Source organism: Megascapheus bottae, chromosome 15 (assembly GCF_031878675.1).
Source record: "Megascapheus bottae isolate mThoBot1 chromosome 15, mThoBot2.hap1, whole genome shotgun sequence".
NCBI classification, from domain to species: domain Eukaryota; kingdom Metazoa; phylum Chordata; class Mammalia; order Rodentia; family Geomyidae; genus Megascapheus; species Megascapheus bottae.
Genome location: NC_143523.1, coordinates 31,491,124 through 31,510,214, shown reverse-complemented (window position 1 = coordinate 31,510,214; position 19,091 = coordinate 31,491,124). Strand labels below are relative to the sequence as shown.

Here is a 19,091-nt window from a genome sequence, read left to right as displayed (position 1 = left end):
ACAATATGAATTTCAAAAGGAGGGGATTAGTTAAATCATAGTATTTTCATACTATAAAATATATGTACCTACTGAAAATGATGAAACTTAAAATGGTATATTTTGAACAACCACTCTGCAGAAGCAGTAAAGTTTACGTGAAGAAGTTAATTAAAAAGTTTTCTTAGAGATTATATCTAATGACACATAAGAAAATACATTTAGGATACAGAGTGAGACAAGTACCTACTCAATTTTTTTTTTGCCTGTTTCTGTTTCTATTGGGTGCTCAGGTAGCATATGCCAATTCATAAAATGATTTCAGAGGTAGGGTAGGGTGGGGTGGGGGTAGTAGTAAAAAAATAAATTGGGGTAGGAAAGAAACAAAACCAGGAGGAAGTTGAGACCTGGCTGATTCCTTAGCAGCTTGACTTAGGGGAGGGAAAAGATGCCTCTGAATAAGGATAAATTTCTTTCTTCAACTAGTAATAGGGGAAAGAGACAAAGACAGACAGAGAAAAGGCAAAAGGTTGTTACTTTAGGCCACCTGAGTCTCAAGGAAAGAGAGAAAAGCTAATGTTTAGGTATCATGAATTATGAGAAACAGGGAGGGGGTGCTGGGTAGGATCATCAGTTGGAAAAACTAGCAGATACCAGATGGAAGTTCTGGGTGTCCTTTGAGTTGGAATCACTATAGTATGGCGTGGGAGAGTTTCCACTGTTGATGGGAACTGAGGAGCTAATAGTATGTCTCAGAAATGTATAAGGCTTACCTATATATCTACAATGTGTTACATGTGTATTTTGATAAACACAACATTTATTATGCTTGACCCTAAAACCAGAGATGGACAGGGGGAGAAGATTCTCACCAAAGTTCAAGGAAGGAAGCTGCATTGTGAACACAAAGGTGCCCAGGATGCTTGCCAGTCATTAGGTAAGGCACACATATTTATGTCACTTTTACCAATGTTCGCTACAACTGTCCATATTTTCTTATTGAAGAAAAAATCAGTATGGAAGTCATGAGATTCTGGAGTCAGATTGCCTAGATTTAAATCCTGGCTCTTCTGGTTACTTACTGTAAAGACTTGAAAAAAAAAAATCCAACCATTCTGTGCTGCAGTTTTCTGCCTTTGCAAATTAAAAACCAATTACAACACCTGCATCATGACTTTTATGAAGATGAAGTACATTATATATACAAGGCACAGAACAGATCTCACTATCCAGCATGCTTCTCTGTTGGCATTCATTCACACGTACGTCATCTTGTTAATAAGACTGAAACTCAAAAAGTGCTTTAATTCTGAGAAGAAAAGGCAAGAAGTATACAAACATCTTCAGTACTACTTAATGAGCAGAATTCACCAGGCAAACTGAAGTCTAGACAGTCTTCAGATCCTATCTTATGGTCAACACTGATATAACCAAACTCCCTGTGGGCCACACTCAGGCCAGAGGGCACCTGGGCAGGAAGCTCCCCAGAGGCCCAGCTCAGTGTGTTGTGACCAACTCACAACATTGCAGCCCAGCAACTAAGCTGCTTCACAATGGCAGTAATTAACATGTGTGACCAGACCAGTGGCAGAGGACTCCAGAAACACCAAAGCAGAGACATAAACACTTCTACCTAATAATTGACCTCAATGGGATTTGTGGCCTTACCTTGAGACACAAAACATAAGCCAGGGTCAATTATGTGACATTTGAGACATTAATGGGAAGAAATCACTAACGGTCAGGTTCTAATAACACAGAGGAAAAATCTGCCTTGCTCATTCTACACTGGCATGTATTTCCATATATATTTTGTTCCTGTTCTAAGAGGCAATTTCAAATTTGGGACAGTCCTGAAAATATTTTTCAGTGGCCATCATCTTTTTTTTTTTTTCGCTTTTTTTTTTTTGTAATTAGTAAAAGGGTTACATGATATTTGCCAGATAGAAGGTGCATTAATTCACATACATTGATATCCTTTCACATGTCTTGGTACCCATTACCCTCCCCCCCACACCCCACACCCGTCTTGGTTTTCTCCCTTTCCCTATCAAATTTCAAATAACCAAATACAAATAAATTCAATATATCAGATAACCAAGTGAGATACTATAACAATATGAGATAACCAAGGGACAGCAAAGGAGATGAGAGACAACATAGTACATTAAGGACAACAATCATTCGTTATATGGCTTTTGTTTCAATATCCTGGAGGTCCTTTCAATTAGCTTCATACTATATGGCCTTATGTATCAAGATTTTGCTCTATTGCAGATCTCTGCTAGTAGAGCCCAAGGTTTCTACTGATTATGACAAATGACCATTGGGCCTAAGTTCCTTTGAGTCTGGCTTACTTCACTTAATATGATTTTTTTCTAAGTCTTTCCATTTCCTAACAAATGGGGCAATGTCATTCTGACAGCAGCATAGAATTCCATTGTGTACAAATACCACAACTTGTTGATCCACTCATCAACTGAGGGACATCTAGGTTGGTTCCATATCTTTGCTATGGTGAATAGTGCTGCAATGAACAATGTTGGGCTAGTGGATTTAGTATGCACTTGTTTCTGGATGGTTGGGTAAATGCCAAGTAGTGGAATTGCTGGGTCATAGGAGAGCTCTATGTTTAGCCTTTTGAGGCACTGCCACACTGCTTTCCATAGTGGTTTAACGAGTTTGCACTCCCACCAACAGTGTAGTAGTGATCCCTCCTGGCCACATCCCCTCCAGCATCTGTTATTATTCGTTTTCCTGATCCTGGCCATTCTAACTGGAGTGAGGTGGAATCTTAGAGTTGTTTTGATTTGCATTTCTTTTATGACCAGAGATGTCTAACATTTCTTCATGTGTCTATAGGCCATTTTTGTTTCTTCTTCAGAGAAGACTCTCTTTAAGTCTTTGGCCCATTTTTTAATGGGATGGTTGTTACTTTGGAGATTAGTTTTGGAGTGATTCAATTTTTTGAGCTGTTGATATATTTTAGATATGAGGCCTTTGTCGGTTGTTTGGTTGGTGAAGATCTTCTCCCACTCTGTAGGCTTCCTAATTAATTTACTAGCTATGTCCTTTGCCATACAAAAGCTCCGCAGTTTAACGCAGTCCCCCTTATCCAGCCTTTCTCTGATTTGTTGTGATTCTTGGTCCTTATTAAGAAAGTTTCTACCTGTGCCAAGGAGGCCTAGTATATCTCCTATTCCTTCCTGTAAAGTTTTCATTGTGTCAGCTTTTACCTCCAGGTCTTTGATCCATTTGGAGTTAATTCTAGTGCAAGGTGACAAAGAAGGATCCAGCTTTAGTTTTCTGCAGGTGCTTAACCAGTTCTGCCAGCACAACTTGTTGAAGAGGCTATCTTTCTTCCATTCTATTTTTTTGGCTCCCTTGTCAAAGATTAGGTGGCCATAGGTCTGTGGTTTAGTATCTGGGTCCTCAGTTCTATTCTATTGGTCTTCATGCCTGTTCTTGTGCCAGTACCAAGCTGTTTTGAGAATTATAGCCCTGTAATAGTCTAAAGTTTGGAATTGAAATTCCTCCAGCGCTGTTCTTTCTGCTAAGAAGTGTTTTTGCTATACGGGGTCTTTCATTATTCCATATGAAATTTTGAATTGAGTGGCCACCATCTTAATCTGCACAATATTAGATACTTTTTCTTAAAGGAAAAATTATGTTTGCTGAGTGACTGCTATGTACTGATTTATCTATTTCTTTTAAATTGTTTGGAGACAGGATCTATATTAATAACTATTCAGTGGGTTGAGATTTGAGGATCATTGTTCAAAAGCATCCCTGGCAGAAAATGTCTCTGAAACCCTTATCTCCAATTCCTAAGCAAAGAACAACAAAACAAAACAACAACAAAAACAAGAAGTGGTAGGGCAGAAACGCTGAATGAAAATTCCAAGTGAGAATGTGAGACCAAAAGTTCAAGTCCCAATACCAACACAAAAGCAAGCAAGCAAGAAAAAAAAGAACAAAAAGAAAACCCAATGTTGAAGGGAAGAAATTTCCATTTGTACAAATACGTATCAAAGAATGGCAGCAATGGGAATCAAACACAGAAAAGTCGATTTTCCACTGACTATAAATCCTTCATTGGATTGATTCTCACATGTTTCTATGTCTTTGGAGGAATACAGTTTTCCTCCAGAAGGTCTTATACCATCCAACCAGCTTCTACCTTGCAGAAGCTCCCCACAGGGGTCTTTGGACATACATTTCACTTGTTCACAGTTGCCATTAAAATCTTATTTTTCATTTGCTTTGTTTCTCCAAGGCCAACTTTTCTTTTTCAAAGCACCAAGGTCTCACTCTCAGACTAGTCCTGAGCATAACAAATCTTAAAAGCATTTACTTTCAGAAACTCCTTTTTCAAAGTTGATTCTACTGTCTTACTCGTTTATCCTCCCATATAAAAAGTCAAAAACAAAAACACAAATGAATTTCCATTAGTCTAATTTAGTCAACTTGATTTATAAACTTAAGTTCAAAATGCAAGTTGGATTACTGTGATACAAAACTATTGGACCCAAGAAATCTTTCATAAGATTTCCTATGGCAGACATTTTAAACATCTTAAAAAAAAAAAATTCAACATACTATTTAGAAAACTGCCATTACCAAATTACAATGAACTTGTTTGGTAAAAAGTCTAATTAATGGAATCATTCATGAATTATTTCATCAGTGTGCATTGAAATGGCTGCTTCATAAGTGCCACCATCTTTCAATGCAACAATGGCTGGTTTTCTAATGTCCTACCTCCAATTATCTTTTACTAAATGCCACTGTCCAGAAAGAAACAGAATCAAAGCTCATCATTAGCTTTCTCAAAAAAAAGAATCTACTATCCCTACTGTAGGCCTTCATTTCAGTAAATTCAAATTAACTGAGACAATTGCCTTCATGAAACTACGAAGCCTAAACAGTGCCATTAGACATTCCAGATCAGGTCATAGAAATGAAAAAGAAGCTTTTATCTTACTAGCTATTAAGATTTATTTATTGTCAGTTTCAAGGAATATAATATGATAGGCCAGGTATATTTCGTACCACAACAGGATAGCCTTTTATGGAAAACTATTAGCAGGCTTTCTATATGTATGAAAAAGATAAGTATACGAGGACAGGTTATTTGAATTGTCTGTAAACCTTTAAAATCTGCAATGGAGCTACTTAAATAAGGGAGAGACAAAAGGTGAAAAAGTGTAGCAATAGTGTCTACTCAGACACTGTGTTGAAATGTTGAAAATAAACTGCACAACTTGTGAACAGGGACAGGAGAGAAAAAGTGGAAAAAAGTGAAGGAAGGCGTGACATTGTCCAAAAAGAAATGTACTCATTACCTGACTTGTGAAAATGTAACCTCTTTGAACATAATAACAGTAAAACTTTTTTTTTTTTTGCCAGTGCTGGAGCTTGAACTCAGTGCCTAAGCACTATCCTTCTGTTTTCTCAAGGCTAGACTGCTTAAGCCACAGCGCCACTTCTGGTTTTTCTAGTTATGTGGTACCAAGGAATTGAACCTGGATCTTCCTGCATGCTAGGCAAGCATTCTACCACTAGATCAAACTCCTGGCCCCTATTTATTAAACACACAAACACACAAACACACAAACACACACACACACACACACACACACACAAATTATCCTGCTAAGAGAAATGGGGAAAAAAGAATTAGCTTACTATTTTCCTGGGTTTTAGTTTAAGTTATTCTTTACACAGACTATAATAAGCCATTTGTAAACTTGGCTCGTGGCTTCTATCCATGGTCACTTGGCTCCGTGTTTGTGTCCTAGTAGCGAGGCAGAACATCACAGCAGTGAGAACGTAAGTGGCTAGTTACTTCATAAAAACTAGGAAGCAGAGAAAAGAGGAAATTAGACAGCCTTTCCAATCCCATCCTCAGCGACCTAATTCCTCCAACTAGGCCTCGGGCCCAACATATTATACCACCAACTAATGCTGCCATCATATTATGAATCCATCAAGGGACTCACCCACTGATTAGGTCACAGCTCTCATGTCCCAGTAGCCTACAATCTGGCAACTAAGCCCCCAGGGCTACGGCCCATGCAAAACATTTCATAGTAAAGCCATAACAATATTTTCTGAACTTTTGGCTGAATAATCTTCCTCCTATCTACAAGAAAGTTCATTTAGAAAAGACATTTCATTATTTAGTCAGAGTGCGAGATGATGCAAGCATTAAGCCCAATAGAGTAGACACTAGCCACAGGTGATACCAATCACCTAAATGCAGTTAGTGAAACCAAGAAACACGATTTTCCACTTCAATTTAAATGTCTGCATGTGGCCTGTGGCTAGCAACTAACATAAATTGTCCTATTAAGAAAGACATAGTCTCAAAGTATTCTGTGCTTTGCAAAAATGAGTGTGTGCTCAGAGAAGCAGTTTGTGCTAGTCCTCTTATTCATTCTATTGACAGCTTAAAAATACAGGCTGGGATATAGTTCAGTGGCAAAGCACTTGCCTAGCAAGTCCAACACCCTAGGTTTGATCCCCAGTACCCCCCCCCAAAGACAGAAATTACTATACAATTTATATTCTGCTAGGTACCACTGACTCACACATGTAAATCCTAGCAATTTAGGAGACTAATCTCTGAGGATGGCAATTGGAAGCCAGACTGGGTAAGAAAGTACATGACACTCTTATTTCCAATTAACTACCACTATCCCCTAAAAAAAAATCCAGAGGTAGTTCAAGTGGTAAAGTTCTAGCCTTGAGCAAAAAAATCTCAGGGACAACAGTAGGCCTTGAGTTCATACAGATGGACATACACACACATACACATACATACATACATACATACATACATACATACATACACACACACAGTATTATTCTATACTAGCTCACAATTTGGATCACCTTATAAAGAAATTCTTAACACATCTCATATGAACACAATGGTAGCCAGAGAAATTTGGGGAACATTTTGATAGTAATAGTCTAGTAGAGATCAAAGTCCAGACCTAATAAGGGAAGATGCTATGTTAGCAAGACTGATCTCAGAATACTTGCTTTATTTTTTCTATTCTTCAGCCTAGGGGGACTAGTTCCCTGCTTATTCCCTATGGAACTGCCCCAATCCAATTTTCACCCTTTCTCCAAGAAGAGTCCCTGGGGGTCTCACGGGGACTGCATGGTTTCCACTGGACATATCTCTTTCACTGTGGCTCTGTGGAAGCCAAAAGGCATTCCCTTGGTCCAGACTGCTGATGGCTAGTTTCAAGGTTAGAAACATTTAATTCTGTAACTTCAACCTGTACATGGAACACAATCAAAGCAAATGGATCAGGTTCCTAGTTCTCCTAAGGATTTTGCTACTAAAAGTCAATGTTAAGGAGGGGATTCCTCAATTCTCAAGATCAGGGTCTAAAATTTATTTATAATCAGCAGTAGGTAAATTCAGGAAGCCATTTCATCAATGGAATAAGATGGCCTTACAAGTATTTTAAGTGTACTACAGCATCTGAGGCCCAAATACCCAAGAAATTTTAGAAAATCTATTTTCCTGAAAATCAAATAAAAAGTATACGCCATAAATTTCCATAAATCTTAGCAATTTTATTTTACCACACTTAAAAAAAAACTACCAACTTCTGGCTACAATTTGCTTTGATTAGGGACTTCTGTAATTTAGTAACTGCAATTTACATGGGAATTACAGAATATGCTAACTAGCTAAGTAGGAGTTCATTTACCTTGTAATTGTAACTATAACAATGTACTCTAGTTTGCTTTACTCATGTTTATATGAGTCACTCACAGAACTAAATACCACATTTCCAGGATAAACATTCAGTGATGCTCATTTTCTCCTCAATATTTTAAAATTGATGTTTTTTAAAATATAACTATATCGCTGTATTCCACTGGTTATCACACTCTGTCTTGTGATTCAGGCAGAAAAGCATGCTCACAGTGAAGAGAGGCAATCCTGGTAAAGTGTGCTCATCCTCCCAGGACAGTATCTTCTTGGTAGACTCATCATCACTCAAGACCGGCCTTTAATCTTACAAATTCGTAACTATGATGATCACTAAAGGTTCACGCTAATCACACTCTAGTGGCATTAACATGCCACCAGAGTACTTCGCTGTTCAAAACAACCAAGTATATATATGCAGGAATCTGATGATCAATGTATCTCCCAAGAGCACAAGTTCAGTATGAGGAGGCTAAATTGTAAACAAATGGACATATTGGAAGTGCAGAACAGAATAGTTTTGTATGTGGCTTCCTGTGTAGCCTGATGCTGTGTACCATGAAATGCAGGTAGACTGAGCACAGCTAACTGATGAGGGTAAGCCCACTTTCAAAGTCAAGTATGGAACCTGGGCAGTCAGATTTCAAACACTCAGGCATAATATAAACATGATCTATGAAAATCCTGCTGCTACTCTATTGGGACAGGGTAATTTCTCTGTGAACAGACCAGGATACCACCTCAAACTTGCTCTCCTACTCCAGTCTCCCAAATTTTAGTTCTCTGAATTTCCCTACAAACAAATTTCTTATCAGGGTAGCATGTTAGTAACCTTAACTACATTATAATGCTGCCTTGACAGTCACTAAATCTCTCTGCTAACTTTGTATAGCCTTGTGTGATGCATTCATCACTCTCTTTTTACAGTCTCTTCCCAGAGGCTGCTTTCATCCTATGATCACTAGAATCTCCATCAAACTCAAAGCACATACACTAAGCCACATGAACGCTATAGATTGCAATTGTTGTAAAGGGGACCAACAAAGGGGCTCGAGGAGCTCTCCAGGTATATTTGGTTTGCCTTAGTTTTATGAGGGAAGCCGAGAGGGCACAGGAATCACTCAAGGTGACAAAACAATACTTTTCAAAATATTGGGAAACGAATATTGCCAGGCAACAGAGACTTGCCTGTAGTCTTAGCTACGCAGGAGCCTGAGACCTGAAAATCATGGTTTGATGTCAGCCCAAGCAGGAAAGTCCATGAGACTCTTCTCTCCAGTTAACCACCAAAAAGCCAGAAGTGGAGCCGAGGCTCAAGTGGTAGACACTAATCTTGAGTAAAAATGCGGGGACAGAGTGCAGGCCCTGAGTTCAAGCCCTAGGACCAGCACCAAATCAAACCAAACTATTATAGCAAGAGTTATACTGCTTATGAGCAAATAAAACAATAACTCCTGATGAGATCTAGACTCACTTTTCACAAGACTTAACTGCCTCCTTTCCTGAGTGCTTCCTGTGGTCCTGCCCCACAAGGTCTAAGTAACATCTCCAAACACATTTGTCTCTCCAGAGACATCATTCATTTTTTCAATCTCCTAATTTTTAACATGTCTATTTCCTTTACAATTCTCTTTCTAAATCTCACATTTTAATAAGGGCTACACAATTCCATTATTCCCCAAAGTGTAAATATTTTTAAAAGGTTATCATTTAACACTATGCTACATTCCCAGTATATATAACCTGCTTATTCCTCTAAATCCTATGAAATAGGGAGCTGGTTTCATGGGTAAAGTGACAAAGAAACTTGCCTCAAATCACACAGCAGAGAAGCTGAGAGGGCTGAAATTTCAGCATATGTTTATCTGACTTCCCAAACACAAAACTGCATACCTCTAGGGAATGAAGCAAATGATAGTTTACCATGTTTCTGATGCCAAAAAAAAAAAAAAAAAAAAAACAACATGCATTCTACTCCAGAGTGTACTCACTCTCAAAAGCTCTTCCATAAAACTACTATAAACTACTCGGTAATAACTAGGTGAAGCAAAAATGACTATCCAAATAAAAACCTACATAGAGTTTTTAAACCAAAGGTTTTCAACCTCTATACTACTGACATTTTGGACAGGATAGCCTTTTGTGGTAGAGGTTGGCCTGTGCTTTGTAGGGTGTATCGTAGCATATTTATCCCTTTACCCATCAATTGCCACCCCAGTAGCAACAATGAAAAACATACACGCATACTGCCAAATATGAAAATAAGGTAAAACTGAGCTCTAGGGAGAGCCATTGAGTTAGGATAATTGCCCAACATCAGACCAGTAAAACAAGTTCCTATTCCAAGAACAAGCCTACTAAATCTCAGTTCCATGAGGAGCTATGGCTCCATTAAAGGAAGAACCTGCCAAGGTGGATAACATGTCCAGCTGTACAGAAGCTAGAATGCAGCGTGTCTACTTTACTTTCTGGTGGTAGAGATCAAGCTCTTGCATACAATAAGGTGAACATAGCCAGTCTTTGGCAACCACTGTTCAGTTTCCAGACTCCATCCAAAACCTCATGCTGGTCATGAATTTAAACTTAAACCCAGAAATGTACATAGCACTGCTGCAAACCGTCATAGTAAACGCCACAGCAATGACACATGGGAAGAAGATATGCAATTCACTATGCAACTCATTCATATGGATTACCAAATTATCCTTCAATATCTTCAACAGCCCTATAAATGTTCTTATTCTTATCTGTGTTTTATGAATGAAGAAAAGCTGAGGCTGAAGTCAGGCTCTTGAATCTGTTTTTAATTACTAACTGCAGTGCATCAAAGAACTATAGGGTTATCCCCTCCTTGGTCCTTTGTGGTCCACCTCTAGTAATGTGCTTTTCCTCAGCTATTATCAAATGCCCTTATAAAGACACACTGCTAGTACCTTGCACAAATCTGACGTCATTGTACTGATCTTGGACGCTCTTTGGGTCTAAGAAATCAACCTGTTTATCTAAACAGAGGTCCAACTCCCATTTTCCAGCTAAAGAAGACTTATATTATGGGACTTGGTAGGATGTATAGACTTAGACTTAATACTCAGGAGGGTAAGACAAAAGGATTGCAAACTGGAGGCCGGCCTGAAGTACACAGCAAGACCTTATCTCAAAAAAAGACACACAGGAAGAAAGGGAGGGAAGGAGGGAGGGAGGGAGGGAGGGAGGGAGGGAGGGAGGGAGGGAGGGAGGGAGGGGAAGAAGGAAGGGAGGGAGGGAGGGGAGGGGGAGTTGGGAGGGGGAGGAGTACCTTGTCCTGGAAGGGATGCTGTAGCCCATGGTCTATGAAGGTAGGAGAGTTCCCTTTTGTCAGGACATGCTAACCAAGGCTCTGGCAGACATTCTTTCCCAGACTTCCCTGCCCCTGCTGAGCCACACTGAGCCTTTCCCATCTCTTGTCTACCAAGTAAAATTTTTCTACCAACAGAGTGTGCCTTTCATGACTTCCTCATTCTTAAGGAACAGGTTTGACACTAGCCTAAGTGAACATAAACCATAAAACATTTCACATAAGCTTATAAAATACTGTAGCCATGCCCTCACACATGGAGGACTCAGCTCTGGAAATCTTCAGCTGTAGCTTTTAGTTTCGTACTGTCTTAACAAAGCCTGTCTACATTGTGAGGAGCCGGAGAAGACATTCAAAACTCAAAGGGCCTGAGAAGTGGGGGGGGGGGGGGGGGCGCAGCAAGGATGGGCAGCTCCAATACAGCTTCACGTATTAACTGCTTTATCAAGTGTAGAGCTTGCTCAGTTAATATTTGAAAACCACAAGTTTTCTGAGTAAATATATCATTCCTTGAACTTTGAGATTTTGGCACTGGGGCCAGGAGGGCCTTTAAAATCACTTAAAAATCTGCTTTGAACTAAGAATCTCTTCTGGATCATTTTGTGTCAGGAAAAAACAATTCTAGAAGTTATTGGAGCCACATGGGAAAAAATAGCTAACCTCAAATGCTCACTTCTAACCTAAACTAACTAGCTGTGAAATCTGAAACAGGTTACGTAACCTGGCTGAGACTACTTCCTCAACAATACACTAGGACTAAAATACCTTCATCTCTTAGCCATGATAAAGATTAAATGAAGACAGGGCTGTAAATTATCTCAGTTCCTGAGAAATGAAGGCCCTCAAATATCCAGCTGTCACACCTTGTGGTGTGCCTAATGCCAATCTAAACTGAACTGTCCTTTACGCTTTATAGAGATTTGATCAAATATTTTGCCATTCTCACCACCTGAGGGGTGCTTTTTCAACTGCCCCAGCTGTCTACAGAATGAGTTACCTCCCATGAGAACTTACTTACCTGTTGAACTCAAAGCAACTTAGTTTAACTGTCAGCCTAGAACTTGGAGGTCTAAAGTTTCCCACGTTATTTAAATTATTCCATTTAGGATTTCTTTCTAGAGAGAGTTCCTTTATACCCCTACAAAAAGTCAACTGAAAAGAACTTTTCCCCACTCTCCTGACATCATCAACGACATCTTCATACATGGAGAAGTGGAAACATACTGTTCATAGCTTAGTTCCCATTCGTAACAGTAATTCTGCCTTCCTGATATTCAGGTACACTATGGGACATTCTCAAGTCTACACCAGTAATTCAGGTCATGGTTAAGGCTCTGCTGCCCAGTTTGAGTCCTTAGTAATCACCCCGTAGGTTGAGAAGTGGAGGGGATTTCCTATCCTACTAAACGAAATTGTCAGGTGAGGGCTGAAGTCTGAAACTGGGTGTAGGGAGCCTAAGCTCAATACCTAGCACCAAGAAAAAGCCAAGTTTCCTGCACAATAACACATCCACTTGCTGATTCATTTGGTGAAAAGCTTGTGCATTTTTTAAGAGGTCACCACATGTATTTTTTCCGTAAATTTAAAAGCAGTAACACAAGAAGTTGGAGAAGTTCAGTAGTGGACTGTTGGCCCCCAATCCCACTCTCCCAGAGGAGGGGTAATTCAATTGGGTTAAAATAAAATCTTCACTGGCTAATTATTTGTACTAGTCAAGAAAACAGAAAATTTAAGACTACAGCTTCTTATTTTGAGGCACAGCGGAAAGCAAATTCATGCATTTTCTTCCATGTATTTATTTCCACCGGAGCAGTTCCTTGGCCACCACCCTACACCGCGAGCAGGGCTGCAGAGTAAACACGCGGCGCACGTGCTCCTGTGCTCCGGGGCCCTGGGTGGCGGGCGGCGACTCGCAGCGCCCACACCGCCCCGGGGCGGCCCGGGGTCCCAGGGCGCGGCTAAGGGGGGGAGGTGGGGGGGACGCACGCACTTTCCCACCACTGACAGCCAGCGACCCGCAGAAACCTCGCCCTCCGGTCTCGCGGAGTCCGGGCGGCCTGGGGATTCCTCTACCGACCCACGCCACCAGCTGTGCCTCACCGAGCCTGTTTCCACGTTAGCGCGGGATTCCCTTCCCTTGCCGTGGAAGAGGAAGCCGCGCGGATCATCCTGCCACCCCTCCCCGCCCCACCCCGCCCCGGGCTTTCCGTCGCGCAGACCAGCCTCCCCGCGGAGCACCTCGGGGAGCCTCCGCGTCCCAGACCTAGCCACCACTCACGTGCAGTCTCTCCTCCCGAGTCCGGTCCGCGCGCCGCCCGGGCCCCGAGCCCCGGCCCGCGGGTCCCCCGGCCGCGCTCTCCCCGCCGGTCCCCGCCGGTCCTCCCCGGTCCTCCCCGGTCCTCCCAGGACGGCCGAGCCGGCGCCGAGGCTCCCGCGAGGCCGGTGGGTGTGGCCGGGCGGCAGAGGGGTTTTGGAATGCTGGGTGTGGCCTGGACCGAAAAGAACCGAGTCAGGGCGTTCAACCCTAACCAGTAAGCCCCACCACTGCGTGGAGGCGGAACTTTCTTCTCTAGATTTCTATCAGGCTTCGTAGTAAACTTTCACCGCCTTTTTTTTCCTAGTAAGCCTTTAACAATTTTAATGGAAAGGATAGAAAGGATAGTGCCCTGGAAAAACTGATAAAAAGCAAGGGTTCATCTTACTATGATAAGTACTTAGTAGAGATGCTCATCTCTGCTAGGAAAAGTTCCCGGGCTAGGCAGGGACTGGGCGCAAAGAACCAGACATGGGTCTCATCTCCGACACTGTATGGCCCTGACCAACTTATTTGCTGAAGGACGTGGTTAAAATGCCCACCTCCCCACTTGTCCAACAAGGATTTTATTAAATAATACACATCAAGCATCTACTGAGATTCTTCGAAAATGCTCTAAGACCTGACCCTCTTAGTCTGGAACCAGACTCTAAAACTCTTTTCAAACTAGCCCATAATAATTTTAATTTTTTTAAGATCAAATATCCAAAGAATGTTAGAGCTATTGAAACAGTTCTTTGGTATTACTTGGTCTATGTCCTTATTCAAGCCATGAAAATTTTAAGCAGTTTATGGTTTATGTTGGGGAGGGGGTACTATTTTGTTTATTGTTTTCTGGACAGTAGTGGAGAATAAACCCTGGGTCTACCACTTGTACCTTACCTTCGGCCTGCATTCCTTCAGTCAGCTGATCTTCCCACACTACTTACTGGTTTACTACTTCAACCATTCAGGACCTGCTCAAAGTCTTCTCCGAGAATACCCTCACTAGCTTAAACATTGGGTAGCGCCTCTCTCCCCCTTTCCTCTCACTTGCACTTGTCTCCCAAGAGCCCTCAGAGCTTTTTTTTTTTATGTGTGTATTGGTAATGGAGTTTGAACTCAGGGCCTCACACACTTGCTTAGCTTTCTCACTCAATGTTACTGTCCTACTTTTCTGCCAAGGCTGGCTTTAAACCTCAGTTTCTTGAATAGCTAGGATTATAGGTATGAGCCACCAGTGCCTCATTGATCATTTGGTGTTACAGTTTACAACACCAACACGTAAGTGTCTTAATGCACTTTTTATGTTTGACATCCGTGATCTTCATCTCTTACCAGATAAGAGTCCTTTGAGGCAGACAGTGTTTCAGAGGTTTCCAATCCCCAGTTTTAACAGTTCTGAATAATCAGTGTGGTTGATCTAATGATGGTTAAGTTATATAAGTCACAAAGTAGAAAGAAAAACGTTGACTGGTAGTACATCAAAAATAAACAATTATTATAGTTGTTCAAACCAGTTGGCAAACAGAACCCAAGTAGCAGATGTGTTTCTTTGCTCTTCACATGTTCCAACAATACAGAACGCTACTGGGAAAGCACATCCAATACTTCCTGAAAGGAAAGGAAGTTTACAGAACAGTGTGTCACATCAAATCTCAGTTCCCCAAACACTCGTGCATTCAGGAGAACAGAAGAAGTGACTCATTCCATGCTCCTTTCAAGTAAGGAACACTTATGCACACGTAACAATTTGCCTGGGCACTACTTCCTCCTTACATATAAAAGTGTCTCTTTATATGCAAATCAAAACCACAAATATCTACCTGTTTACTACATGTCGATGGCTTAGTTAATAAAATTAGAGGTAGCAAAGGACAGTTCTTCTAGAACTGTAACAGGTATGAATTTGTCTAAATGTTTAAAAGCTAAAAGTTATATGATGATAGTATTAGAGAACATTCTATCAAAACCCATTTCTACACAAACCTACAGTCAGCAGCTACTCTTAATTAGTATAAAATATTTCTGCTTTTATGACAAGTGGTAATAAAAAGCTAGGTAGTAAGTCAGCTTCCCTATTACCCAATTAAATATTTTATTATAATTGCCTATGACAAAGACACCAATAAATATTTTGAGTTTAAACATCCAAAATGAATTAGTCAGCATTATATCACTTAAAGGAAACAGAAATGGCACTAGAAGCAACCCAGGCAAAAGCAAAGTGGGACATACTGGCTTGATTTGGCCAACAAGAGCAAAGGCACGGAGCTAAGCTGGGCCTTGGGACCATCTTAAAATGAACACCATCAAAATAAGATGGCATCTTTGCTTCTGTAAGTTAGCTTTGTCCTCCTTCCCTGAAGTCTGCCTTCTTCTAACTCCCAGTTCTGCTACTAAGAGGTATTATTCCTCTTCTCATAGTTGGGATTTTTTTTTAAAACCTTTAAGACTCCTGTCTGGCCCAGTCAGGGGCCATGCAGACCAGATGGGATGTTCTACGCAAGCATCATCTAGGTGGGTTGGCAGGAAAAGCAGCATAGTCCCAGAACAAGGTGGGTCTACTTCCCAGAAGTAGCAACAAGAGTTCACCATCTACCAAGAAATTTCATTTTAAGCTTAATCTGAAAGCTTATCCAAGCAGACCTCAACCTGGTAATAAATTACATTCTAAAAATGCACTTACAGGTCTAAGGTCAATGAACTCTAGCCCAGCCCTTGGAGTACACTTCAGTTAGAGGCAGCATGTCTCTAATGTAGAGGCTAAATTTTCTTGACAGTCCTTAAACATCTATTTAATTTATGGCTGGTATGAAATTTAACGTCAATAACATTTCTAATACTGCACTCAAACTCCATTCATAACTATGTACCTAAAGGAAATTCTACCTAGAACAAGAAAAGCAACATCAATTCTAACCTACTCTGAGTACCTAGGAATGACAGTGGCTTCTAACTTACATTTATTATGTTTTACATCTAATCCATATGTAATACCTGCAAGGCAGGTTTGACAACTACATAGAACACAAAATGAAGCTGAGAGTCAAAAAGGCTATCCATGCCCAAGGTCAATGACAAGGCACATCACAGCCCTTTCAGAGCCACATGTGTCTGGCCTCTCAGCTTAATAGTCAGAGCAGCTAACTGGGAAGAGCTTACAGATAAGGAGACTAAGGTCTGATGACTCAGACTTTGTACAAGCACCTAAAAAGAGAACAGACTAATGGACAGTGACGTTCGCTAGCCAGACTTGAACATCCTGTTTCCTAACCGAAGGTACTTTAACATGGCTAAATAAGAGAAAGTGTTTTTCTACGTGTCTTAAATTATATTTTCATTTACACAAAAACCAAGGATTTATTAACAGTACTTCCATTAACATTTTCTTTTGACCTATTTTTTTTTTGAAAAATCACTATCATTATTCTGAAGTATTCTAAAGTTCCTTTTTTGTTGATTTTTTTGTGTGTGGGGAGGTTGGGTTTTTTTTGTTGTTGTTGTTGTTGTTGTTTTGCCAGTCCTGGGGCTTGAACTCAAGGCTTAGGCATTGCCCCTGAGCCTTTTTGTGCTCAAAGATAGCACTCTATCACTTCATAGGTCTTGGTTTTTTCTGAGTGGTTTACTAGAAACAAGAATCACATGTATTTTTGTGCCCAGGATGACTTCAACCCATGATCCTCAGATCTCTGCTTCCTTAATAGCTAGGATCATGGTTGTGAGCCACCAATACTTAACTATTCTAAAGCACTTTAAGAGAAAACCAAAATAGAAAAAGACAAATAATCTTCATTTTACACAGATTGTGAGGCATGAACTATGTTTTTACACTATTGACATTTTCCATTTCACAGTATTTAATACATACAAGAGAATATATTTAGTATATTTGCCCTAAAAACATTAAGATATTTAATATATTTGCCCTAAAAACATCCTAGAACACACCATACTTAAGAGAAGAGAAGACGTTTAACAGATTTGTCCTAAAACATGTTAAGATCAGCACTTAAGAATCCTCCAAAGGTGAGAACAGGCAGATGACAAAAAAGAAAAAAAAAGAAAGAACTACCATACTTACAACAGAGATCATTCCCAATACAACCTATTGAGGTATTCTTTTTCCAAGAGGCTGATAACCATTTCTGTTGAAGGACTACTCTAAAAAGTTGATTCTGATTGTAAATTACCCTGTTTTCTGCAATCAAAGCAGAGGTGCTCAGAAGTAATAATACAGAAAATAGCTGAATTTATTCACAGAGAAATCACTAGTTACACTTGCCTCTATGAGCTCCTAATTTCACTCCATGGATCCAAGCCAGAACTAGTTACCACGAGTATTTAATTAAGTTAGATCTCCTTGACATGTCAGGTCATCACATGCCTGCCCTCTAATTATGAGAGATTACCTTCAAATAAGGTAAGGTGTAACTAAAGCAAAACAAACTGGTACCATCAAAAGACAAAGGAGCAGCCCAATTAACAACAATGAACTCTACACAACATGGAAAAGAGAACTATTAACTGGAGGGGAGAAAATAAATCAAAGAAAACAACTGGCAAAGGGCTTAATTTTGCTGCAATAGTATGTTAGGCAATTTATGATAGAAAACAAAATCAATGTGTCATCTGTGAAGTTAAAGGGCCTATGAAACATGTCAACTAAGGACACATACAGTCATGTAAATGATCAGTACCAATGGAATGAAAAACCACAAATGGAGAATGGAAGGGTTTAAATGATACTAAGAAGGCATGGTCAGGAAGAAGATAACACAATAGTGAAGCTGAACTAATAGAAAGCAGTGGCACTGGAATACCCTGAGAAAATGAGCTTCCCACATTCAAATGAGCCCAAGACCTCCCTGTCCTCCAGTACCCAGGAACACCTTCTGCACAGGAATGCATAAGCACTGGTGAAAGTTAAAGTCTGGCCTTATGCAATCAACAGGGAGTACTCTTAAGATGAAAAGGAAGTTTTGGGAAGGTGGGAGGCAGGATGAAAGGGGGGGAGTCCAGGTTTGTATGTGTGTGAGAGTGAATGAGTATCTACGCATGTGCATGCTTGTCCTAGAAATGGAGATGGTAGTGTTTGAGGGAAGAAAGGAGGGGCATAGGTGTAATAGTATAGGCAGAATCAAATCACTCCAACAATGCAAAGAGATTTCTGTCTACTTCCTGTCTGTAAACTCTACAAACACTTCACTTGGGAGAAGGCAAGAACATCCCAGCTACACAGCAAAGACAGAACAGATGGTAGAACTAGGCCATGTATGTTAAAAGTCCTGCTCAGAAATGGCACATAGTATTGTTACACACACAGAATCTGCCAAATCAGTCATAGGAGTTGGCCTTCATTAGGGTGAAAAGGTATACTCTACTCCTGAGATGGAGAAAAGACAGGAAGAAGAGCAAATGTTTTGATGAGAATAGGAGCTACCACAAAGAGACTAGCTACTATGTTGATAAAAGAAGGCAACCTACCTAAAACAGCACCTCCATTTCCAGAGGACTTTGGCTCCTCTCCTTTTGCTCCAAAGATCATCTCATTGTATCCTTGTAACCATGCACTGAAGTCCCAGGACTTGCTTAAAGCCCCAGAGATGCACCAAGATGATGAGTTTTTAATTTCACAATTTCCTCATCTGTTTAGCCCTTTCCCATTAGCAATAATAACTTATAATTTAATAAAAACCTACCAATTAAGTACCCAATTCAAATATCTTCTGCTCTGGGAACCCACC

General features: G+C 40.4%; 1 protein-coding gene across 20 annotated transcripts in view; it reads right to left on the bottom strand.

Moving 5' to 3' along the window:
- Sgms1 (sphingomyelin synthase 1) overlaps positions 1-19,091 on the bottom strand; it is a 244,916-nt gene that overhangs the window by 60,906 nt on the left and 164,919 nt on the right. Inside the window, exon 7 of one of the 20 annotated variants that reach the window (XM_090346338.1) lies at positions 5,668-5,837. The exons of the other annotated variants lie outside the window; for them this stretch is intronic. The gene's annotated coding sequence lies outside the window, so the exon portion shown is untranslated. The remainder of the gene's footprint in view (positions 1-5,667; positions 5,838-19,091) is intronic. 20 annotated transcript variants of the gene reach the window in all.